Consider the following 8518-nt stretch of genomic DNA (forward strand, 5'->3'; position numbering starts at 1 on the left):
AGGAAGGAGAGCCCAAGCCAAGGAAGTAATCGCAAACCTGGGCCGGGGAGGGGAGAAAAGGGAACCGGAAGCCGGGTGCGGGCCGAGGAGGCAAACGGAAGAAGCCTGGCTAGGGTAGGGCTGGCTGAGAATTGGAAGCTCCGGGCCTAGGAGGGAAGAGGGAGTTGGGAACCCGGCAGAGGAGGGCCGGGGCGGAAATCGTGAATCTCTGCCGAGGGAGGCCGGGCTAAGAAGGGCTGAAGCCGTGCGGAGGGACTTCGGGCAGGAGAGAGCCCAGGCGAGTTCACTGAGGCCTGTACGTGCGGGACCCCAGGTCCGTGATCGTGAACCAGAGGATCAAGGGTTTTGTTGTTTTTGTCAGTTTTGCCCCTTGAGAAAGCCCCAACACCCACGGCACATAGCAGACGCGCAGTGAGTGTATGCACGCCCTTGGCGTGTTTAATATCATCACCGCCAGGAAGTTCCCTGGTGTCCTTTTCCTGTTAGTCTCACAGCAGAGACAGCCATGGTTCTGATACATGTCATCGTAATTTAGTTTTGTCAGTTCTACAGTTCCAATTGTCTCCTTTAGCTCATCCTAGTATTGTAAGATTTATTAATGTTGTTTAGTTCATTCCTTTTGTTTCTAGACAGCATTCCATTGTGCAAATGTGCCACAATTTGTGTTTTCATTTTTCTCTGTATGAACATTTAGTGTATTTCCAGGTTTTATGTATTTTGATAACGCTGGCATGTTTCTATTTCTCCTGGGGAGATACCTAGTGGAAGAAAATGCTGATAATAGGTTAAGTTTCTATTTAACTTTCTAAGAAGCTGACAAACCTTGTAGGATTAGTTACGATTTCTGTTTGAGACTGTATGTGACTGTGAAGTAAGTGGTTTCTGAGTTTGATTTGGTATTCTTCTATGGAATTAGGAGACGGGCTCAGTGGAGTCAGGAATATCACGTAGGGTCCATGGAATTGTGGTTTTGTGAAGTGGGTGAGATCATAGGAAACAAGGTGTCTGTACCAACTCTTACCATGATTTTGTGTGTTCATTATAATGTGACTGTGAAAGTGGATCACTACATAAGCGTTATTAATGAATGACTGCGAAACTGTGTGTGTCTAGTTAGGTGTGTTTCATTTTGGTTCTGCTTGCAGAATTATGACTGTTTCTAATCAAGTAAAATAGCAATATAAGATTATCCAAAGGAAATGAAAACAGGATATTAAAGAGATACCTGACTCCTATCTTCACTGCAGCAATATTCACAACAGCCAAGACATGGAAACAGCCTGAGTGTCCACTGACAGATGAATGGATAAAGAAAATGTGTGTGTTTACACACACGCACTCATTCACACACACACTCATTCACACACACACACACACTCTGGAGTATTATTCGGCCTTAAAGAAGGAAATCCTGCCATTTGTGACAACATGGAAGGACACTGAGGGCATTATGCTAAGTGAAATAAGTCAGACAGAGAAAGGCAAATACTATGTTCTCACTGTATGTGGAATCGAAAAAACCCGAACTCATTGAAATAGAGAGTAGAATAATAGTGGTTGCCTGAGGGTGGGAGAAAGGGAGAGATGTTGGTCAAAGGTTATAAGATGAATAAGTTCTGGGGATCTAATGTACAGCATGGTGACTATTATTAATAATACTCTGTATTATATACTTGGAAGTTGTTAAGTGATTAGATCTTAAATGTTATCACCACACACAAAAAAGCATAATTATATGAGGTAACTAACCTTATCGTGGTGATCTTTTCCCAATATATGCATGTATCAAATCATCACATTGTACACCTTAAACTTAAGTATGTTACTTTAAAAAAAAAGAATTGGAAAGTAGCAGGTAAAATTAATTTCTAGATGACTGGATTGCATACTTGGAACACCATCAGAACTAATTCTAATATGTTGAAATGACTAGGGTTCAAGAAGTAGTACACAAGAAAATACTTTTTTTACCTCTATGTACTACTTTTAACAGATTTGAGTGAGTTTTTTTTCCCTGTTCCTGGATGAAATTATGGGTGATTTAATAACTTTTTCAGTCGCTCTGAGCTAAGGAAAGGTATCTGAAATACTTTGAATCACAAGGTCAGTCTCATAGCAATTAAATTAGTCATTTTCTAATAAAAATGTTTACTGTAAAAAATCAATATTTAAACTTCATTTAAAGGAAAAATTTCTTCCATCTGACTGAAACCTGCAGTGTGGAAAAGTACATAATCAGTTTCTTCTCTATTTCCCTAACCTGTATTACTGAATAGTTAATATTTAGCATAATGAATATTAATATTTAATAGTAACTGTTTACTATGTAAGTAGGCAGACTTAATCAAGTTGTTATGGAAACTCTAACGTAAATGCAGTTTCACATGGTTTCTTATGCCTCCCTTCTCTCTTCCTTGTTCATTATTCTAAAAAAGAATCGAAAAGAGCAAAGGTCCTCTCTTGCAAATCTTAAAGCCATGGCTCTGATTAGATGATGTTTCTTTTCTCCTTTCTGCAATAGTCTTTTTCCCCTAGCATATATGAGCATTTTCCCATTTTGAAACTTCCTGGAGATAGGATTCCCTTTCATGAAACTGGTCCACATTTCCTTTTATTCTCTCCAGATAAACCTGTACCTTATCCAAGATCTTCTTCTAATTTTAACTAATGTTCACTTACTAATTGCATGTTTCTCTCAGCATCTCCCTTCTCATGCCCACAAATGGAAATACATTCTTTTGAATTAAATAAGCATATATTCCTTGAATGAACCTTTCTTGTCTAGACAGTGATTTGATGTCTAAGTAGTGAGTGCTTAGGAGAGCCCATACAAGAAGACTTTATTATGTCCACAGACCTTGGTTTTCTAGTGAGTAAAGATAGACGTAAAATCAATAGATTATAATATTAGTATATGGCAAGAAGGGAGGTCCCCGTGTTACACTGTGTCCTTTCTTCCATTTCCAGCTCACCCTTATGGATCGTGTTTCTCCATCTCTCCCTTGTAGTCATATCCCAGGAGTGCTTTGTCCCATTTACACATCTCCATTCTGTAACAGGCACCAAAGGCATGGAAGTAATCTATGGTTGAAAGAGCAGATAGAAAAGCCTACTTTCTATACACGGTAAAGCACTGGAGAAGAGAGAGGTCAAGAGAAGCAGGTCCTTGGTGACAGGAGCCTAGGAATAGAGCAGGCCTTGAACTTCAGTAAAATTAGAAAAGGTGCCCTAAGCCTTCCTCTGGTCATTAATTCAATACTACCCACTCTTTTTTCTTCTCCATGCCTCCCTTACACTTTTTAAAAAGTGAGGAAATCATTCCATTTTTTTCTCTCCTCTAGGTAAGAGGCAAGAACAAAGTACAGTAGAAATTTTTACATTATTTATTTTTAAAATTTATTTTTTATTTATTTATTTTTGGCTGCGTTGGGTCTTTGTTGCTGTGCACGGGCTTTCTCTAGTTGCAGTGAGCGGGGACTACTCTTAGTTGCGGTGTGCGGGCTTCTCATTGCAGTGGCTTCTCTTGTTGCAGAGCATGGGCTCTAGGTGCGCAGGCTTCAGTAGTTGTGGCCCACGGGCTCAGTAGTTGTGGCTCGTGGGCTCTAGAGCACAGGCTCAGTAGTTGTGGTGCACGGGCTTAGTTGCTCCGCGGCACGTGGGATCTTCCTGGACTGGCGATCAAACCCGTGTCCCCTGCATTGGCAGGTGGATTCTTAACCACTGCACCACCAGGGAAGTCCCAGCAATTTTTTTAAAAGAGAGACATAACAAGTGAATGTCTGTCCCTACTCCCCCTACAAACACAGAGAAATGCCATCTAAACTATGACAAAATGTCTTTAAAATGGTCAAGTTCAAAAGAAAAGAAACAGAAAAAGGAAAATTCTGCATCCAGAAACAAAGAGATGAATCACAACAGTAAATGTAAAGGTAACTTTGAGCTGACGCCTCATAGAGATCTTTGATCCCATATATAATGCTTAAGAGTACTAACTGGGGTCTGGGGTTCTAATTTCTACACAGGAACTGGGGGCAGAGAGCTGGAACTAAGACCCTGCTTAGTCCTATAAAATATTTCTAGAAAAATACTACTCACTGGCCCAAAGAGATGAGGGAGCTTGCAACCTCTGAGACTTTTTTAGGGGATTGGGGGCAAAAAAATAAAAATACTGTATTACTTATATGAAGTATCTAGAGTAGTCAGACATATAGAAACAGATGGCAGGATGGTGGTTGCCAGGGGCTGGGGAAGAGGAAATGGAGAGTTATTGTTTAATGGATACAGTTTGAGTTTTGCAAGATGAAAAGTTCTAGAGACTGGTTGCATAACAATGTGAATATACTTAACAGTATTGATCTGTACACTTTAAAATGGTTAAGATGGTAAATTGTATGTTATGTGTGTTTTACCACACTTTTAAAGAATGAATAAAGGCTGAAAGAAACTAGAAAAAGACAACCCAAAAAACGAAACCCAAAATAAGTAGAAGAAATAAAAATAGGCAGAAATTAATGAAGTAGAAAGCAGACAATAGAGAAAATGAATAAAACCAAAAGTTGTTTATTTGGAAAGAGTTTTAAAATTTATAAATCCATATTAAGAATAGTTAATAAAAGAAGAAACACAAATTACCCATGTCAGAAATGAAAATGGAGGTATCACTACAGATCCCACAGATAGCAAAAAAATAAGGGAATGTTATGAACAAGTTGATGCCAATAAATTAGACAACACAGATAAAATGCTATTATTGCTTGAAAAGCACAACTTCCCAAAACTAACTCAAGAAGAAATAGAAAAACAGAATCTCTCCATATCTATTAAAGAAATTTAATTTTTAATTTAAAAAATTCCTACATGGAGAACCTGGTTGAATTCTACTGAAATGCTTACAACTCAGCAGGAAGTAAATGTAACAGCACTGCTTTAGAAATTCTTTTAACTCAGGGCACATGAGATTAAGTTGAAATAAACAACAACCTCTTCCTCCACTGAAATGAGCTGAAAAACAAAAACTATAAATCAACAAGAAGGGACTTCCCTGGTGGTCCAGTGGTTGAGAATCTGCCTTCCAATGCAGAGGACACAGGTTCGATCCCTGGTCAGGGAACTAAGATTCCACATGCCGTGGGGAAACTAAACCTGCACGTGGCAACTAAGCATGTGTGCCACAACTACTGAGCCCGCACACCATAACTACAGAGCCTGCGTGCCGCAACTACAGAGCCCACATGCTCTGGATCCCACATGCCACAACTAGAGAGCCCACGTGCCGCAACTACTAAGGCTGTGTGCTCTGGAGCCCGCACACCACAACGAAGAGCCCGCCCACCACAACAAAAGATCCTGTGTGCTGCAACTAAGACCCGACACAGCCAAAATAAATAATTAAATAAAAAGGAAGGAAATTTTTAAAAATAAATCAACAAGGAAAAAGCCATCACAGGAGAGTCAGCAGGTAAAGAAATAAAGTTGGTGGTGGGTAGGGGAATTGGGTGAAGATGGTCAAAAGGCACAAACAAGTAAGTACTGGAGATATACAACAATATGACTATAGTTAACAATGCTGAATAGCATATATGAAAGTTGCTAATCCTAAAAGTTCTCATCAGAAGGAAAAAAATTATTTTGTAACTATGTGAGGTGACAGGTATTAACTAAACTTATTGTGGTGATCATTTCACAATATATACATGTGTCAGGTGATCATGCTGTGCACCTTAAGCTTATATGATGTTATATGTCAATTACATCAGTAAAACTGGGCGGGGGGGAGAAAGTTGGTACCTACAAGAACTGCATATAATATGACAACATAAAAGAATATGAAATAAATGTTTAAAATGGAAAAGTCAACAAAAGCACAATACATAAAAAGAATCTGCAGATATTAAAAGAATAAAGAGAATTTCCAGAAATAAACATCAAAGTAAAAAAAACAAAAACCTGAGAACTTAAAGAATTAACACTACTGAAAAATAAATTATTAGACTTAAACATATATCTGAGGGAATCACCTAGAAGGCAGCACAGAGATGAAATGTGAAATATAGAAGGGAAACTATCAGAGATATAGAAGAAAATGAAAAGGTTCAATACATATCTAATGTCATAAAAGGAGAGAAATAGAGAAAGGAGGGGAGGCATCAGAAAAGAAAATGGTTTAGAACTTTTCATAATTAAAGTCGTGATTTCATGATCAGGAATCAAAATAAGTTGTAAGTGGGGTAATGAAAGTAGACCTAATACCTAGACACATCCTGATACTGCAAAATAACAAATCTTCTGAAGGAAAGAAAAAGAAAGAAAACATGTTACCTAAAAGGAATGATGATTAGGCACATGAGATGTCAGAAGACAATGGAATAATACCTTCAAAATGATAAAGGAAAAATAGCAGTCAAGAATGGGGCAAAATAAAGACATTTTAAGGCAAAGAATGGGGATTCTTTCATAGACTCACCGGAGAATTTCTAGAACATACACATTAGCAAGAAGTAAATTGATCCCAGAAAGACAGAATGAGATAAAATTGGTTGGGAAGTCTAAGTAAGTGTATACTAAGTAGTAATGATTAATTAATGGCGTTTCAAAACAAAAGATTAAAAAGCACTAACTAACAATAGAAAGAATAGACTTAAAGCATTCTAAAATCTTCGAGGTGTCCTCTCCCAGTGAAATCATGGACGATGCTAACTTTTTTCAGCAACAGTGTGTGACTAAGCATGGAGTACTGCCAATCAGGGAAGCTCACCTGAGCCTTGGTGTCCAGAGTTTCTACTGGGGCTCAGTCATATAGACATGGTTGACTGCCTGCATGGCTGACCTTAGTTTCCAGCCCCCTCCAGAGTTTGCACTAATACTGCATGACTCAAAGCTCCAACCTAAATCACATTATTAGACTCTTCGGTTTTTACCCTCAGGTAAACAAAGATGCTATCAAGCAGGACATTCCAAGGGTTTAGTGATCACCTCCCAGGAGCCAAAGGCAAAGGCAAGACCTCTCTTTGTGTAAGGTTAATTCTTTACTACATAAGAATAAACACAGAAAATATTACAATAAATAAACTAATAGTATATGTTAGGAAAACGCAGAAACAAATTCAAGAATAAATTACAAATGAAAGTTTACCAGAAGTGAAGACAAACAAGCAATAAAGAAAAACAATAAAACCACAGATTATATCTTAAGACAAATAGAATTTTTAAAACTACAAATTTTCAAAGTAAAGAATATATAAGCAGCCAGGGGCTCAATAGTCTACCATAAGAGTTTTCAGTTCTGGGATAAGGAAATTGATTCACTTGGTGTTTATGCCTGCCACAAGAGTGGTGGGTCTTAGTATCAGGGCTTGCTTGCCCACAGCCTCTATGAGATTTTTTTTCCAAAAAAAAAAATTCAAAATAAAGGCATAAAAAGAGAAAGAGTTCACATATCTTCTGTCAGAGTGGTGGAAAATGGAGTCCATGGAGGAGCTCAATCTTCTTGACCACAACTGGGGAGAGAATCAGTGTCTAGGCCCATGTGTTGACATGTACAGAGAAACTCAGGCAGAGTTTGTGGTCTGCATGGATGACAGCCTGGATACATGCAGAGTAACTGGGTAATAACAGTATACTGAGGATATCTGGAACCATGATTCTCATAGTCAGAGAAGATAGGTACAAACATGTAAAGGAAGAGGTCTGAAATAAACCTTGTTAAATTGGATTGGAATTAGAGGTGTCAGTGTCCACTACACAATTTTAAAAGGTGTTTAAATCTTAACAAGGCAGAATTCTATATTCAGAGAAAATATATTCAAGAATGAACGAAAAATAAAGACACTTTTAGATAAGAGAAAACTAACAATTTGTTACCAATAGACCTGCATTACAAGAAATGCTAAAAGGAAGCTCTTCAGGCTAAAACAAAGTGCTACCAGTGGGGAAATGGGATCTTCAGGAACACAGGAAGAGAGCATAAATGGTAACTCTCTGGATAAACGTAATAACTCTTTTATTTTAACTTCTTTAAACTACATATAAGTATTCAAGGTAAAAATTATAGTGTGTTGTGTTTATATAGATATAGTTTATATAGCTAGTAGAGTGGCTATACTGTTTTCAGATAAACTACACCAGTGATAAAGAGGGACATTTCATGATAGAAGAGTCAATACATTAGGAAGAATTATTGTCATATATGTGTACACACCTAAAAACACAACATCAAACAACACTGCACTTGCATGACCCTAAGAATGAGTGCCTCCTTAAATTTTGCACCCTAGGTGCTTTACTCAATTCAGCATTACTGTAGTCCTGGCCCTGATTTTAATATCTGTCTCTCAGCAATTGAAAAAAATACAAGACAAAAAAAAATCGTGAAGACATAAATGATATGAACTATCAACCAACTTGGACAAATTAATATTTGTACAATAATTCACCCAACATCCATCGAATACATATTCCTTTCAAGTGCACACAGCATATTCACCAATGTAGACTATATATTGGGCCATACAAAAAGTGT

General features: G+C 37.8%; 1 protein-coding gene across 6 annotated transcripts in view; it reads left to right on the forward strand.

The window, feature by feature from the left end:
• The window catches only part of ZNF382 (zinc finger protein 382), a 52197-nt gene that overhangs the window by 311 nt on the left and 43368 nt on the right, over window positions 1-8518 (forward strand). For 3 of the 6 annotated variants that reach the window (XM_059906262.1, XM_059906272.1, XM_059906274.1), the window contains exon 1: window positions 79-313. The exons of 2 other annotated variants lie outside the window; for them this stretch is intronic. The gene's annotated coding sequence lies outside the window, so the exon portion shown is untranslated. Of the gene's footprint in view, window positions 1-64; window positions 314-8518 lie in introns of those variants that run through there. One more of the 6 variants, XM_059906265.1, reaches the window with a different exon arrangement.

This window comes from Balaenoptera ricei, chromosome 19 (assembly GCF_028023285.1).
Source record: "Balaenoptera ricei isolate mBalRic1 chromosome 19, mBalRic1.hap2, whole genome shotgun sequence".
Taxonomy (NCBI): Eukaryota; Metazoa; Chordata; class Mammalia; order Artiodactyla; family Balaenopteridae; genus Balaenoptera; species Balaenoptera ricei.